At 37.0% G+C, this 18,097-nt stretch overlaps 1 long non-coding RNA gene across 2 annotated transcripts in view; it reads left to right on the plus strand.

Moving 5' to 3' along the window:
• LOC104861025 overlaps positions 1–18,097 on the plus strand; it is a 33,738-nt gene that overhangs the window by 6,022 nt on the left and 9,619 nt on the right. For both annotated transcript variants that reach the window (XR_779886.2, XR_779885.2), the window contains exon 4: positions 7,990–8,054. This is a non-coding gene — a long non-coding RNA (uncharacterized LOC104861025). The remainder of the gene's footprint in view (positions 1–7,989; positions 8,055–18,097) is intronic.

Genomic DNA, 18,097 nt, shown 5'->3' on the forward strand with positions numbered 1-18,097 from the left:
ATCACTGTCTGAATCCAAATTCCTGGTGTTCACTACACTTGTCTCTCCTTTAAAAAAGACTTGGAGATTGTTTAATTTCCCATTCCCATCTCAAGTTTTCTCTGGGATAACTAAAGACCTATAATTATAATATATTATATCTTTTCTAACAAAAATAAATCTGTTGTCTGTGGAACAGGTTTCTAGTCTACCTGCTATGTTTGTTTTTCCAAATGTTTAACCAAACAGCATTATAACAGCCTTCCACACAGGACTGATGTTGTTTACTCAATCACAAAGTTTTGAATTGTTATAGTGGACTGAAAAATAATCTTTTCCTAAAATGGAATGCAGCCCTGCTTGTTTAATCTCCTAAGATGGCTATCTGACTTGATAACCAGTTTCAGTTACTTTGTGTCTTCCAGACAGCTATACGCAACCACCACAGCCACCCATCTCCCTGACTTCTATTTAGATAACAAGTAACAGGCCCCGATTGCTGTGGAAACTGTTCCTAGGAACACAAATCTGGTGAATGGTAATGACACACTGGTTAGCATAAACACAATGCCATTGATTATACATCACAACAATAACTTCACTACTAAAACTGGCTCTGCTGTCTTTGTTACTGGGATTCTTGCCTGTCAGCCTCCGGAAGTAAGCTGAGGAAGCAGATATACATCAACTTTACCAGATAATGTCAAGAATTCTCTAAAGTAACGGTCACAACTTCTGAAATAATCCTGCAGTCTCCACCTTCTTTATCAATGAATTTTTGTTTAGCCCCAATTAAAGGCCCTTATTCCTGTCTCTAGACAAGAATTCCCTAGAAAAACCATAACAGACCCTGTACTGCCCAAAACCTGATCTTCTTATCCTCAGTTTCCTTGGTTTATCACTTGCATTTTAAGCTACCCTATATTATTTAAAACTCTACCCTCACAATTGGGTGCATTCGTTTGTCTTTGTTTATTGAACAAATATTTATTTATCAAGCACCTGTTATGATCCAGGCACTCTGGTCAGCATTGTGTCCAGTAGTGAGTAAAACAGACATGCTCTTTGATCAAGCCTGTGGAGGAGACTAACAACAAACTGAAGTAATTTTCTTAAACAATATTCAGGATTCTATCACTAAGTGCTTGCATACTTTCAATGCCTTCTCCCTAGTTAAGAACAAATTGTACAAACTTTCATTCAGCATCCTTCTACAGTGAGAACATCTCACCATTTGCTGTTCTACCTCATATAAGTAGTTTTTAAACAGTGGGCCACGGTGCTCACTTTGGCAGCACATGTACTAAACAGTGGGCCACAGAAGTAATCTGGGGAACCAAGTTATTGTGCCAATGAATTCAAGAACCCATATATAACTAGATATTAAATGGGACAAACATTTTGTACATCTAATCTCCATGTGTTCAAATTCATACTGATGATGTTGTAAATGTATTGCAAAGTGATTTCAGAATAACTTGGCCCTCATGTATATTTTCCATGCAAAATGACATAAGGCTACTAAAGAAGCATTGATTACCATGCTAGGCGGGGCGCAAAGTTTTTGATAAATATAAGTGGATCTAAGTTTCCAAAATACTAAATTTGAGCAAAATGGGACCCCCCTCATCCAGTCTCCAAGACTCTACTATAGCTCAGTGTCCTGTTCCTTTAGGTTCAAATGCAGAAATCTTATCCAAAATTCAGCTTCTATTAAAAAAAAATTTCGCTTCTAAGGTGTCTATTCCTGTTGCAATCTTTTCCAGGGCTGGCCTGTCTTGTGTTTGTTTTAGGTCTAGATGTAAAAGACTGTATTTTTGCTTGTCTTTTGAGGTCCTGCAACACCTACACATTGCACAAACAAAATTGTTGATGTGGCAACATAAAGATTGCCACATGAATAATCCTCATCAGTGAATGTATAACCAAAAAAAAAAAATCACAGACATCTATATTAGGCTCAGTAGAAAATAATATGATATGTTTCAAATAATTTTACAATATTGGGAAAAGAATATTGCATGAATCCATTATTATGCTATGCTACAGCTTTTGGAACTCTAGAACTTACCCTGCTTTGAAACTGTTTTTAGCCCTTACACCTATGAACAAGAAGCTGAGTTAGAACCTGTTTCTTTCTTTTCTTTTTGGTACCGGGAATCAAATTTGGGCCCTTGTGCTTGCGAGGCAGGCGCCAGAACCACTGAGCTAAATCCCTGGCCCTAGAGCCTGTTTATTTCATATGCAAAATTAATTTTCTCTTCAAATCAAATTTGCCCTTGTGCTTGCGAGGCAGGCGCCAGAACCACTGAGCTAAATCCCTGGCCCTAGAGCCTGTTTATTTCATATGCAAAATTAATTTTCTCTTCTAGATGATTGATGTAATAATACTCTATCTCTAAATTATTTTTTGATTAATGTATTTATTTCTATAAAGCATTAACTTACGAAAGTTGAAGCAGTATCTGAGGCTTTGTACTGTGTTATACTAGAAGTCTTATTATTATTTACTGTACAATTTTGATAGATTTTAAAGTTATTATTATGAGGCATCTCTGTAGTTCTTATTTCTAGAGAAGCCACACAGCTAAACACACACATAGCTAAACAGAATGTGTGTTCAAAGCATCTATTAAGTGAATGCACACACAAATTCACCACAAAAAAGGCTCTGTGTTGATCTAGATGCTGGGTTCAGGTATGTAAAACAGGCTCCTGTGTAGTAATGAGTTACTATTAAGGCCCACTAGATAAGATAGACTTTCATTTTTACTTAAAAATATTTATCACTTTCTCCCACATCTCTCTCATCTTATTAAAACTGTGTGATATATCTCTTCTCATTCTATTCATAGAGAATTGTAATAAATTTTTATTAAAGAATACATGTGTGACTTTGTGTGACTTCTCCAGCAGTCATTCAAACTACCTAGTACTTTCAGATCTGTTAGAATAGTACGTAGAAATGCTTGGAGGTTTCTATGGTCTAAAAATCTGTATCTCCCCAAAATTTATATGTTGAAACCCAATCACCAATGTGATTTTCAGGAAGTGGTTAGGTCACTCAGGTGGTGACCTTGTGGGTCTTGTAAGGGGCTTAAGAGATCAAAGTGTTTCCTTACTCTTCATGTAAGTAGGTCCTGTCTATTAACCACGAAATAGGACCACATCAAAGATGCCAGCGTCTTGGCCTGCAATTTCTCAGACCCTGGAACAGAGAAATAGAATTCTGTTCTTTGAACTAGTTAGTCTATGGTATTTTTGTATAGCATCCCAAATAGTCTAAGGCAGAGATCTTCTAGAATTTCAGAATATATTTTTGGTCCATATCTATCAATCATTGGAAACTGGTAAAGTTCAGAAACCAATTTTTCCTTTGCCCTTTATTTGTGATTCAAATATATTAAAAGATGGGTTATTATCAGTTCAGATTCTCTGGAAATTTAGAGAATATAATTGTGACTTTAACTGGCAAATCACTTCAAAATTATAAGTGGTGCTTCTTCAGAAAGAACAATCTCTTCTTGTCACAGTGATAATAGTGTACTGAAGAAACATCATAAGCCCCAAATAAGACACATTTTTCTATACTTTTGCAAGAAGTAGAAAAGCAAAGATTGGTGTTCTTTATATAATTGTGATCCTGATTCCAATCACCTTGGGTGGAAAGCATGGAAAACATCCTTCCCTCCACTGCAGAGCTGGGAGCAGAATTTGGGAAGTCTTAGAAGAGGGAATTGGGACTAGTATAAGAATGATGGCCTGTAAATTTGGAAACTAACACCTCATGGCAGAAAGATTAGGAAATATTCTTTAAGGTCAGTTTATTCTATCATCAGACAAGCTATTTTTAAAAGTGTTTTCAAAAACCTCTATATAGTCCTACTGGGGTGTGGTGCTTATTTCCTCCTTCCTTTATCTTGGCAGAACATCCTCATAATAGGTTTGTCCCAAAGATATTCCAATTGCTAACATCAGACAGTTATACTCAGACCAAATTCAAATTATTTCACATTTTCCTTTGCAGACCAATCATTATTACTATTACCCATTATATTTGTAAGACTGCATCCAACTGCTTAATACATTTCTAGACACTTGAACATACATTTTAAAGATGTTAGCTTTAGTAAAAATTAACTGAAGTAGAGAATAAAGTTTGATAGTAAATAAGACAACTAATTAGATGTACTTCAAAGGTCAGTAAGTCTTCTTAGAAATGAAAATATGTCAAGACAACGTTTTTCCCGGAGCTCCTCAAATCAAAGTGTGGACTAAAAGAGATAGGAAAGAGAGAGGTCATAAGGTGTTCTTGTCCTGCATTAGAGGGTCTATTTTAGGGTTGATCACATGATTGAAAAGATGTCTGAAGAGGCGGGTGTTCGTTCAAGTCATCAGAATTTACAGTCTAGCCTAACACTTCCTCTTTTGCTGAGAAACAGACAAGAAGTGTGAAGAGTCTCCTACCACAGGTGTGAGCCAGAGGCAGCCTGAATTTGCTGTGATCTGCCTACCAATTTTCAACCCTCTGTTGAATTGTTATCTAGCATTTAACTCTAATCCCAGGAAGTTGCTTGATTTTTTTCTTTAGTGGTTGAAAAAAAATGGCAAGGAGGACCCATTCATCATAGGTTTCACCCTAAGTGCACTCCACTCTGGATGACCCAGAATGCTAAGTGATCCTTAATGCCTTGAGTTTTTGCATTCTTGTTCACAGCAACAAGAGTTGAGTAAAACGTTCAGATTTTCACATAGTACCAATTCAGTAATTCAGGCTTTCCAGTTCCTTTAGAAGGGACAAAACAAAAACAACAACAGCAAGAAGCACCAAGACATTGCTTTCTCTTTCTTTCTCATTCTACCCTAAGAAACAAAAACAATAAAACACAAGAAACTATTCAGTGGCAGGGGTATAGATTAGTGGCAGAGTGTTTGCCTAGCATGCACAAGTCTCTAGGTTTGAGTTCCAGCCCTGCCAGAAAAAACAAACAAAAACATCCAGAATGTTATTGCATTAGTCATTTTTCTGTCTCTGTGATATCTCAATAAAACAACTTAAAGAAGAAAGGTTTATTTTGACTCATGGTTTCAGAAGTTTAAGCCATGGCCAGCTGGTACCATAATGTTTGGTCTATGGTGAAACAGAAATTTTATGTGATGGAGGAAATCTGGTCACCACATAGCAACCAGAAAGGAGAAAGGAAGGAAGAAAGAGAAAAAGGAAGGGGGAGAGGAAGAAGGAAGAGGAGTAGGAAGGGGTAGTGTTGGGGACAAGATATAGGCCCAAGAGCATGGCCATGAGAACCCACTCACTTCAGCTATCTCCCATCTCCTAAGTTTCTGTCACTTTCTAGTTGCTCATCAAATTATGAACCTATCAGTGGATTAAGTCACTGATGAAGTCAGCCCTCGTGATCCAAACATTTCCCCAGACCCACATGTAAACATCGCTGCATGGGACTCAGCCTACAACGTGAGTCTCTGAGGAACATTTCAAATCCAAACCATAACAGTTATCATAGGAGAAACATTATACTCACTAGGAGATCCATTGATGGGCTAAAGTAGAAAAATGGTCTTTTTAGATTGTTCTGTTACTAAAGCCCTCCTACTCTAGAGCATAGAGTTTGACATTATTAGTGATTTCAAAGAGTTGACAGGTTAAAGCATGTTGATGTACAAGTCATGGTTTTTTTTAAATGACAAATCATCATTTATTTATTTTTTTCCTTTATTGTTTGTTGGTACATTTTAGGTATACAATACAGTTACATTCATCATCGGGATCTTGTACCTTTACATGACTTATCTTGGTTCTTATCTTTCCCCATGCCCCAGCCCTCCCTTCACCCCCCCCACATTTACAAAGACTTTGTTTCCATGTTTTTCCTTTTCAGGTTTTCTCTTTTCATTTCTTACCTTTCCCTACCCTTCCCACTTCCTCTACTCTTTTAGATCTCTTCTTCCTATTACACAATATCAATTATACACTTTGATCCTTATTTACACTTTTAGTTTTCACACCAAAGAAACTATCTGGTATTTACACATGTGTCACTTATTAATTTCATTTAAGAGTATGGCCCCAGCTGGGCATGGTGGCACATGCCTATAATCCCAACACTCGGGAGGCTGAGGCAGGAGGATCACTGTGAGTTCGAGACCAGTCTGGGCTACATAGTGAGTTCCAGGTCAGTCTCAACTACATAGTGAGACCCTGTCTCAAAAAACAAACCAAACAAACAAACATACAAACAAAAAAAAGAGCATGGCCCCAATGTACATCCACTTAGGTATAAATATCTCTAGTTTCTCATTCTTTATGGCTGAGTAAGACACCATTTTATTAAAGCACACACACACACACACACACACACACACACACACACACACACCCACCACCACACTTTTATCCAGTCTCCAGTTGATGGGCAATTGGGCTCTTTTCAAATTTTAGCAATTACAAACTATGCCAGTATAAACATGTGTGAGTGTATGTTGCTGGTAGGAATCTTTTAAATCTTTTGGGAAGATACCCAGCAGAGAAATAGTTGGGTTAAATCCAACTTCTAATCCTAGTTGCTTGAAGTATCTCCATATTGATTTGCACAGTGGTTGCACCAGTCTGCATTCCCACCAACAATGAAGAAGGGTTCCTTTCTCCCCACAGCCCCACCACAATTTGTTATTGGTTGATTTCTTGATAGCAGCCATTTTCTCTGGGGTAAAGTGGAATCTCAGGGTTGTTTTCATTTATTTAAATCCAAATAAGTATCACTTACTAATTTGTGTCAAAGCAAAGTTTTCATACTTTAGATGAATCTTCAAGAAATCACATTAAGCTAAAACAATGCCTGTCAGAGGCTGTTGCTGAAACATCTGTGAGAGAAACAAATTCAACAAAAATAGAAAGGACATACAACTATTTTATAACTTGTGCCAAAGTAAAACCAGAAAGTACCTCCTAAGCTAAGCTAAACAAAACCAAGAGATATGTGACAAGTTTGTCTGCTGATTGACTTATGTCATTAATTCTGGTTATCTCTACTTACCTAAAGTTGTTTATTTAATCTCATAAAATGTGTGTAACTGACTTGATTCTAAAATCTATGATGTACTCCATTTCTTTTAAATATTGGAAGTCATATAGACAGAAATTATACTTTGAACACATCAATATTATTTTTATCTTATTTATTTATATAAGATTCTAGTCAATTAAGCCTCCAGAACATGCTAAATTTTAAGACTGGTATGTTTGATACTTAATATAATTTAGCTTTCAAAATAGTACTCCATTTGTGCTCCTTACAGGTCTTAGTGTTTTAGACTGTGTTTCTTAATTTTCTTTTTACGAAGACCTGATTAACTTGTCTGCATCCTTTCAGACTCAATTCACTGTGAATTCACCTGAAGTCACCATTCCAGAATTATTCTCTATCCTTCAATTTCCTTTACCCCTAATCTTTCTGCCACAATAAACATCACACTGAACACAAAGTACCACTTTCAGACTTTCTCCGGATTGCCGCTCCTGGATGGCTGTTCTTTGTGTACATCCCATAATGCCTTACACAGTTCCTGGCATGTGGCAGAGGCTTGCTAAAATTTTTCACTCAACAAATGAACGAACTAATAATGCCTTCATTATTTAAAGGCCTGGAACTGAACTGAATTTTAAAGTCCCACAACTACTAAAACATAAATAAAATTTTAGTAGCATCTATAAAATTCAGTAGTATCTACTATAATTTAGTGAATGCTAGATAGAGATTAGCATTTTCACAGACAGGAAGCTTTCTTGCTGCTCTGACCCTTTTAAAAAGCCAAAAAGAAAGCAAAATAATCATGTGTAAATCATAATAGGAGTTTCACTGGGGCATCAGATTGACGACATAACTAGCCAGAACAAGAAAAATACTTCTGCTGCACAATTTCAAACGCTTGATACAGTCGCTCGTGTTCCAAGATGCATGTCTTTGTTGATGACTTGTTTGTTTTTATTGGTAGAGAAAATGTGCTGCTGTAACAAAACCATAAAAGGCTGTATGAGTTGGAATCTGGAGGATCTAAAGGTATTTAAAATAAATATTTCCACCCTCGAGTTTAGCAATTTTCAAGACAGATGTCTTCTATCAAAGAAAGTAGCAGATGCTTTTTTTCTTCCTCAACTTGGCAGAAACATTTGCATTTTCTATGTTCTCAAGTCCCGGATAGGGAGGGAATTTGAGTTTCTTTTTACATTTTTCATGGTTTAGAGTTGCCCTCTAGGAGACAAAGATGGTATGGGGCATTGGTTACCTAGAACCGTCTGGCTTTAACAGTCACTGCCAGAGGTAACCAGTACCTTACACCATCTCTATACTAATGTGTGTGGCTATCCTATAAGATGCCCATGTTTGAGATGATTTTCTTTGTATAAATTATTTCTTTTGATTTTTACAATTTAAGAAATACTATTGTGTGTATGCATCAGACAAGGAAATTAATGTTTAAATCATTAAATAAATTTGCCAAGAACATCAACTGATAAATGAAAAGACAGGAACGGAGTCCAGGTCTTTGTAATTCCAAAACTCATGTTTTAACCACTACAGACGTGCTCCTAGACACTTCTGCATTTTCTCCTCTTCTTGCAAGGATTATATGAATTAATGTTTGCAAAACAGTTGGACCAATGCCTATGTTAACTTTCCATTGCTGTGACAAAACACCTGATGTAGACCACCTACAAAGAGGATAGACTCATCTTTCCTCAGGATGTCAGGGGTTTTGGTCCAAGGTCCATTAGCTCCATTCCTTGAGGTCCGAACATCACGACACTGAGGGCAGGTGGCAAAGGAGGCTCCTCCCTTCATGGTAGCCAGGAAGCAAAGTGAGAATGAGAGAGAAAGACAGAAAGAAAGGGGGAATGGCCAGGGACGAGATATGCCATCCTTAAGAGTGTACCACCAAAGACCTACTCCCTTCAATGAGGACCCAATGCCTAAATTTCCATCCCCTTCCACTTGCTCATCAAATTATGAATGCATCAGTGAGTCGATCCATTGACGAGGTCACAATCTTCATGATTCATTCACTTCCCCAAAGCCCCACCTCTGAACACTGTGGCACTGGGGACCCAACCTTCAGCACAGGAGCCTTTGAGGGACACTCCAGATCTGAACCATAACAGTGTCTGATAGAAATTTTCAATAAACTATAACCTCCGAAGAGTTGTTATTATTTTTGCTTTGAACAGTCAACTTTGTGCTAGACAGTTGGAAAAAATGGAAAAATAACCTTTTATACTTATCTGTATATTTATATTTTATGTATCTTTCATTTTATCCTGTAGTTTTAAATTTCTATCTGATGTTTTATTTTTTTTTTTCAGCCTGAGTAACTCCTTTTAGCCTTCTTTTATGGGATGAATTTTCTGGCAAGAAATTACCTTTATTTTGCTTATTGGAAATTTTCCTTATTTTATCTTCATTTTTGAAGGATATTTAAAATTTCAATACTGATAATGTCACTTTTCAGCTTTTTTTGTTTCTGAAAATGAACCAAATGTATTCTTTTTGTTGTCTTTTTCTCCCCCTTTGGCTGTTTTTAAGACTTTATCTTTGGTTTTTAGTGAATGTGTTCAGTGTATTTTATATTTTATATTTGATGAGCTTTTGGATCTGTGTTTTGATGTTTGTTGTCAAATTTTGGAAAAAAATGTTCAATATTCCTTTCAGTATTTTTTCACCCTCATTTCTCTCTTCTTATGGGACTTGAAGTACATGAATTTTTGACCACTTGATAATAACATAATTTATAGAATTCTGATCACTTTTAAAATTATATTTCTGCCTGCTTAATTTTCAATAATTTCTATTGAACCTTCTTCAAGTTAACTACTTCTTTATTTTACATTGTTAGATCTGGTCCCGACAATGCTTTTCAAGCTTCAGATATTGTGCTTTTAAATTATAAATACATGATTTATTTATTTTTCGATTTTCCATATCTCTTCTGAAGTCACCTATCTATCTCCTCCATCTTCTAGAAGTTCTTTTAATATGTTTTGTTTGTTTGTTTTTTCTGGTACTGGGGATTGAACTCAGGAACTTGCACTCGTGAGGCAGGCGCAGTGCCACTGAGCTAAATCCCTAACACTGTTATAGTTATTTTAATGCCTCCAACTACCATTTTCAACATCTGAGAGGTCTGTAGGTCTTTTTATAAAGATCTTATTCTTTACTATGGGTCACAATTTTCTGTTTTTTCAATATTTAGTAATTTTTGCAAAAGACATTTACACTGCAATTGTAAATGATGATACACAAACAAGACTTTGTATTCTGCAGTTTCCTTTGAAGAGTAGTGAGAATTTTTTTTTAAGCAAGCAGTTAAATACTAGTGGATTACCTTGAGCCTGTCACTATCTGATTTTAGTTTGGCATTTTATTAGTGTTCATTTATTTCAGTTTTGATCTTTGTTCTGGGATGTGATTCTCATTCTAAGGTGTGGCCCTCTGGGGTTTTAGTGAAAAGTCCAAGATGTTCACTAACCCCTACTGACTTGGTAGGACTTGAATGTTAAATTCTGTCTCTGCAGGACTGGAGGAAGATGCAGAAATCTCTGTGTAGTTCTAAGTCTCACACATTTGACCCCTGCCATAGATGTAGCCTTCCCAATTGTGCAGTTCAGAATGTAGGGAAGAATCTGAACACAGCTAAGGTACAGATCTGAGGTTCTCCTCCCATTCGTGATTACTTCCTTTGCAGAATTCTTCCCTCAGTTTTCATATGCTCTGAACACTGATCTCTCAGCTTCTCAGCACAGAAAGATTATTGGTCCTTATTAAACTCTAGAGCTTGGGCCAGGAATTTAGCTCAGTGGTTCCTCCCCCTGCGTCGCAAGTGCAAGGTCCTGAGTTCGATCCCTGGTAACAAAACAAACAAACAAAACCTCTAGAGCTTTTAGGCTACCTAGTCTAGGGCTTGCCCTAAAAAGAGAAGCAGGTAAACAGATTTCTCATCCAGCTTCCCTTTTTCAAGGATCATATTATACCCATATTCTGCCAACTTTTTGTTGCTCTTTAGTAACCCAGGCAGTTGTGTTTTTTATTTAGCCCAGAGTTCAGTTGCTAATGGCAGGACTGTTCTGGTATATGTTACTCTGCCAGAAGTGTACATTCTCAATAAATTATGTTATAAATATTAATCATCTTTTATCAGTGAGGTGCTATGAATGTTAAGTTGCTGGCATAGGACCACATTTGACATAGAAAATGCTTTTTAATTAAAAGCCATCATTATTAGAGGAATGACTTAGAGCTTATCAGAAAGACAGCTATGGAGTAAGAGAAAGCTACAGAAAAGAAAATCAGTGCAGGGCTCTACAGTGGTTTTGACTCAGGATAACCAGCTGTCACTTGTGCAACATCCATGGCAGCTGTCTGTGAAGTTTTTCTTATAGCTAGATGTTGCCTCTGAAAAAGTCGTTATGAAGTTCATAAACTGAGAGCAAAGACTTTTAGTTCTGATCTGGTGTGACTACCAGACTAATGCTTTGGCTGAAACAGAAATCAAGGAAAAATACAAAGTTTAAGAAATTTAGAAATAATTTTCTACATGGAAATAAGTAAAACTCCTTGGCCAAAGTCCAGTTCATATGCTATTCCTTCACATGTCGAGAAAATTGCATAATGTCAACGTGTAAAATGTGTGACACATCACCTACACATGGCTGTCTAGCTAATGTTTGAGACTACAGAGGCTTTTAAATACTACTTTGAAAATAAACATTGGCACACTAAAATCACAGTGAGGAAAAAAATCCCCAATCAATACATATGTATTAAATGCCAACCTTGAAAGAAGTCACATGGAATAATGGAAACACGAGCTGGGCTCTGAAAACAACACAGCAGAAACTCTGAAAAATGACTGGACAGAGTTTTACGAAACACCAAGCAGGAGTTAGGGCTTGAAAATGAAAAATAGCAACTAATAGGAAAGAGAAATGGTATTGAGGTATGGGGGTAAATACAACCAAATCTGGCAAATGAAATTGTGCATGATGGATGCAAAAGAAGTCAGTTTAATTGGGGTGGTTTATACGTGGAAGGACACAAGCTGAGTTAATTGGGTTGGACAGGGTAAGGGTGGAGACAGTCAAATGTTAGGGAGAGGAGTCTGATCTTACTAGTAGGGCAGTTTCCCAATTTAGAAAAAATAGTAAAGGGAAACTAGTATGCTTCAAGAAATATGTTTAATGGGATGGTACATTTATTATATATTTTGCTTGATATTATTATTATAATATTTCATTTTTTTTGAGACAGGATCTCACTATGTAGTTGAGACTGACCTGGAACTCACTATGTAGCCCAGGCTGGTCTTGAACTCACAGCAATCCTCCTGCCTCAGCCTCCCAAATGCTGGGATTACAGGCATTCACAACCATGGCCTGCAGCTTGGTATTATTTTTGAAAAATTTCTTAAAACAGCATACACAAGTAGCAGAGAACAATGTTGGAGACAGATTTCACTCTGCAGGGGAGTTAAGTTACTATAATAATAAGGGAGATAATAATTATGATGAAATATGAAGAGAAAGTCCTTTCACACAGCATAACTTCTCACATAAACCCTTGCATATTTCTGCTCTGGAATAGCCAGGTGTCTTTGAAAGCCATTTTATGCAGCTCACACCAAAGCTGATGTAAAAGGGACATCTATTTTGTGCAATGAATTGTACACATTCACCTTTCATTCATTCCGTTATTCAGTCAACCATTTGTTATTCAACAAGTATTCATTGAGAGTCTATAACGCGCCAGGAATCATTGTAAGCATTGGGACTTCAGTGACCAAGTAGATGGTGAGTGTATTCCAACAGGGAGCTTTCTTTCTTGGGCTTATTCCTTACATAATCTCTTCCTCTCTGAGTTCATATCCTTGCTGTCCATTCTCATTCTTCCAGATTAGTACACGGTTATCAGGTCTCAGTTTGAAGCCTGAGCTGCTTTTTCTTCTTGTTTTGCCTTTTCTTAGTTTCACGCAGTCATGGAGAATGTCTGCATAACACCTTATACTTGGAGAGCTTTGAGAGCTGCTCCTTTAATATTCTAGCCTGCTCAAATAGCCATCCTGAGTAAGTGTCAGTATTCTCTGTGGGGCCTACACTTGATGATCTACACTTGCTTAGATGCTGGGTGAGATAAGCTGGAAACTAATCTATCTCACCTTGAATGAAGATGTTGATCAGTAGATTCTATTTGCAAGGGTTTATTTTTATGGCATACATAATTCACAGCATACTTTTTTTTCCAGTCTATTAATTGACAGCCTCCTCTTTCTGGTTATCTTCTTTGTTGAAATACAGCATCAACCATATCTCCATCATGCAATTTTATCATTTTATTACTCCTGTGATAGGAGAAATAAGCAATATTATAATAAATCTTAATGTTCTCTGTCATGAGGAAAATTAAATTATATCTTGGGGCCTGGGTATAGCTTAGTGGTGGAGCATAAGAGCAAAGTCCTGGGTGTGATCTCCAGCATGTCAAAATAAAATAATGTCTTGATGCTGAATTATTTTTTTATGTGGCACCATATGACACTAACTCAAGATAGCTCTCAACACAGAAGTTAGCATAAGTAAACTATTTTCTGATATTTTGGGGTATGAGTGACTTACGTGTACAGAGTCCAGAGAAGCTCAATGCTCAAGGTAGAGCAGTGACTTATGGCTTTTGAGCTCTGTTTATTGCTAGCTTGATTTTCAGACATTAGTTTTACCCATCGTCCACAATTCTAGACATTTAAGTACATTTCCTATGGCCTTCCTGGCATAGTGACAATGTGAATTCATGTGATATCTATTGAGAGGATATAACAAACTGTTCAACAGATTTTCTGTTATTACAGTAGTAGCAAAGAAGTCATCATAGCACAACTTGTAACTATGTCAATTTGGTTCAAAAATCTTACAAAGTCGATAAAAATATTCAAAACCATGGTGGACTTGCCAAGAAAAAGATTTATGCAAATGAAAAATTACATCTCACCTTCGTTCTCATTTTTTAAAAGGTAATTTTGCTATAAATCAGGAACAAACTCCAAAATAAAATGTATGCGAGTGGAATATTGAACATATTCTGAATCTTATCTTACACAAGGGCTTTTTAATTTCTCTCTAGGGGTGGGCTTTATTTTCTCCTTTTTATCTAGAATCTTTTAAGAAAATCAATTTGATGTAAATCAACTTGACTTGATCAAATGGTAAATATATTTTCAGTCAAGGTAAAAGAATATGAGAGAGAAAGCCCTACTGTGAGGTGCTGTCACAAACCTCACCTTTCACTCTCCAATTCCAGAGCCCAGGGTAGTTTAACTTGCTTTACTGCCACAGTGTAGGCTCAGGATGTGCCGTCCTAAGACTGGGAGACTATGTATCTAGTCTTCCTAATAATTCATTAGAACAATGCAATTCAGAAAATATTTCACAGCTGTCACAAGTACTATTCCAGTGGAGTATGTGAATGAGAATGGAAAAGAATGAGATTTCTGATACATAAGTAGAGTGGACTTGTTGGGATATCCATCATCTTTTTCTAGCATTCATCCTTTACTCCCATCCAACTATTCACAGGAGCATGTTTTCAACAGTCCTCTTTATACACCGCAGCAATGCCCAGCAGACTCATTTTATCTATGCAGGGGCAAGCATCAGCTAAATCTAGCAGAGCCCCTTCCTTGTCAATTTCAAAGGGAAACAAGACATTTAAATCTCATTCTCAGCTAGGGAAGGACAATGTGAATACTTGGTTCATGTTCTCTGCCTCACAGATCAGGAAGCTGAGGAAATAGTCTAGAAAGATGGAGAAAAGAAAAACATGCAAGAATAAGCGGATAAATGTGCAAAAAGCATTGGCAAGGAGTGAGGGGATTCTGGCAAATGATCTCACTGTTACAGTGAGAGCAATTTTGGGTTTCTTAAAGTCTCCTCAGACCCCTTAGAATTCCTTGGGTTTCCCACTGTTCATGTAAAAAAAAGTTTTTTTCCTTTCTTTTCATTTTTTCGTTACTTTAGCTACCTCAAGTTGATTTCTATTACACGAAACTGAGTCTTAACTAATACAAGAAAAAATAACCCTAAAAATAATTTCAAATACAGTTAAAGTAGACGTTCATGGCCCAAATCCATTTCATGTTGTGCATATTAGTAGGTAATCCGTGACTGGACTTAATTCTGCTGCAGTGCCTCTCCTTTCTCCCTAACCACCAAAGTCCAGGTCTAAACTCAAGTTCCATGAAACCATCAAAATCGAACCCAACCCTTTCTGATTTCTTCTTACTTCTGTTTTTAGCATTTCTCCACAGTACTGAGACCATACTACCTTATTTTGTATGTGTTTAAATGATGCCAACAGTCACTCTGAAATTGCTTTATTTACTTACAATTTTTCTCCAAGGAGATAATGAATTATTTGACAAAAGGATATAATATTTCATTCCATAATTTATATTTTACTTTAAATAGCCCTAGTGCTGTGTATTGCATATTCTGCATGTCCCATGAATAGCTTAAGTGTCTCTAGCACATCCTGATAAACCCTGGAAGTCCCAAGTGTTTAATACTAGAAGCAAATATTTTAAAATTCCTGACTTAGCGAAAGGTAGATAGTAAGGACATCTGAAAAGGGCAAAACGTTAACCATTTAAGCTTACCTAAGCTGCATTACTTCACTTCTAGATCTCCATTTCTAAAAGAGAAGCAGCGTCAAGAGTTCTAATGCAAATTCTTCCATGCATAATGTATCTGGATGACGAACCACAGTAGTCCTTCCTTCGAAATGCAGCAAAACAAAGTGCAGCTGTCTGAACAGTCCAGTGTCTTGGACTAGATTTCCAGGTCTAACACACCAGTAGATGCCATGAATGATAAATTTTGTTGAAAGAACACATGCTTGCAGAGAAAAGACCAAAACTATGGAGAGAATGAAGTACCACAATCTTTGAACATGTGTAAACAATGCAGGGGAATTTTTAAAAATTCTACTTTAAATCTGCAATGAGTCATTTTTAAAAATCATCTTCTGATGAGGCCTTTTATCAGTAGTAAATGTGTCCTAAAGCATTTTTTTTTTTAAATTCACTGGCAATTAGGGAACAACTCAAAATATATCTAGAAGAATTCTTAAAAATTTTAGGGAACCAGGAGGAAGCTATTGTCCTAAACTGAAATACACAGAAATTTTCTCTAATCGGTCTCAGTTTGTATATGGTGACACATACCCCAGAGCTGCTGGGTTTGATTTTCTTTTTTTTTTCTTTTGGTACTGGGGATTGAACTTGGGACCTTACGTTTGCAAGGCAGGTGGCAGCACCACTGAGCTAAATCCCTAGACCCCCTAAAGCTAGAGAGAGATGAGAACATTTTTACAGATCTAAAATAAATAACTGGAGTAAGTTTGCTACTCACAGAGAAACACCACATGTTTACTTGAACATCTCTTCTACTTGATTCCTTTGACCTGAGAAGTTGAGTGAAACTGAAAAACCTTCCAAGTCCCCAAACTGGGAACAGACCCCAGTAGGCCTGGCTTTTATTCATCTCCTCTAACCACCTAGAAACATTATCTTAAGTATATAGCATTAAAATTTAAAATTCCATTTTAACCAATCAATCAATATTTGTGGTACTTTTGAGACTAGTAATGATGTCATGTTATTTTAGTTTTGGTACCAGGGATTGAACTCGGGTCCTTGTGCTTGCAAGGAAGGCGGCGGAATCCCTGAGCCGAATTCCCGGCCCCATAATGGTGTTATTTCAATCATTGGGTAGGTGTGAACAGATTCAGTCCACCTGATCTTTGCTTTTTCCTGATTTCTTACATCTGTACCTTCTCAAATAAGGTACTCCTTGGATTTGTGAGCCTCAGTTTCTTTTTGTCTCAACGTATTTTGCTGTGTCAAATCTGCTTCTGTTTAAACTTGCCATCTACCAGTCTATGCTTAGCTGTGCCCTGATGGGAAAGGCATCTCTGGACTCCAGACTTGTCAGGTTAGGAGGAGTCAGTAGGGAGCATGAAAGAGTATCACCTACAGAAGGACGGAAGAGCCATGCTATTGGAGTGTTTTTCTCTGCCTTTTTGTTGCTGTCCTGAGATTCTCCAGGCCTTTCCCTTCTTTCTGGAGTCTGCCTCAAGTACTGGACACTTTATCCACTGATATTTGCTTGGCTCCTTCTAATCTTACTTCAATACATGTGGATTCATGGCCACAGAAAGCACACAGATTTGCTGTACTCACAGAGTACATGATCATTGAAAAAAAAAAAAAGGAAAGAAAGAAAACAGCAACTCATTACTGTTGCCAAGTTATAGACCTTTTGGCTAACTAGACATTCATCAAAAGGTTTGCTTAAGCCTTGCTTGACCAACTATAAATTAGTATTTCTCTAGCCAAAGTGTTGAATCAACAGCCCTAAAACTTTATACAAAGCCACTCTACTGCAACTTACTAATTCAGCTTACTTGTAGAGAAATCTCTCAAAGATAAATCTTTCCATTAAGAATAACCCCTCCCAAATTTTCATGATTTTTGATTGCTAATCATAATTTTCAATTTGATTGGTTTGAGAGATTGCCTAGATCGGTGAAGCACACTTCTGGGTGTATCTGTGTGGGGCAAGGAGCGTGACCTTGGAAATTATATCACAACCCTGGCTCCTTCCTCTCGGGCACTGTTCCCTTGTACTCTGCTTCTTAGATGCTTGTGTTGAGCAGCTTCCTACCACAGTGTCCTCCTGCCATGATGTTTCTGCCTTGGAGCCCACTGAAGACCATGATCTGAAACCTGGAGCTAAAATAAGCCCCTCCTCCTTTAAGTGTCAGGTGTTAAATATTTTGTCCCAGTAATGGAAAATCTGACCAATTCACTATCAACTCTTCTCCCTCTTCTTTCTGACTCTTCTTAGTTTAACCTGTATCAAGAGAAAGCTGTGAAAAAACTAGGTAGTATAATATTAGTAAATTATGATATACTTTCAGCTTAGGGTTCTCAGTAAGGTATAACAATACACATGTAAGGAAGAGACCTCAAAGTAATTTTTTTTTTTTTTTTTTTTTTTTTT

The sequence above is a fragment of the Fukomys damarensis genome, unplaced genomic scaffold, assembly GCF_012274545.1.
Source record: "Fukomys damarensis isolate Sample0158 unplaced genomic scaffold, DMR_v1.0_HiC HiC_scaffold_6, whole genome shotgun sequence".
Taxonomy (NCBI): Eukaryota; Metazoa; Chordata; class Mammalia; order Rodentia; family Bathyergidae; genus Fukomys; species Fukomys damarensis.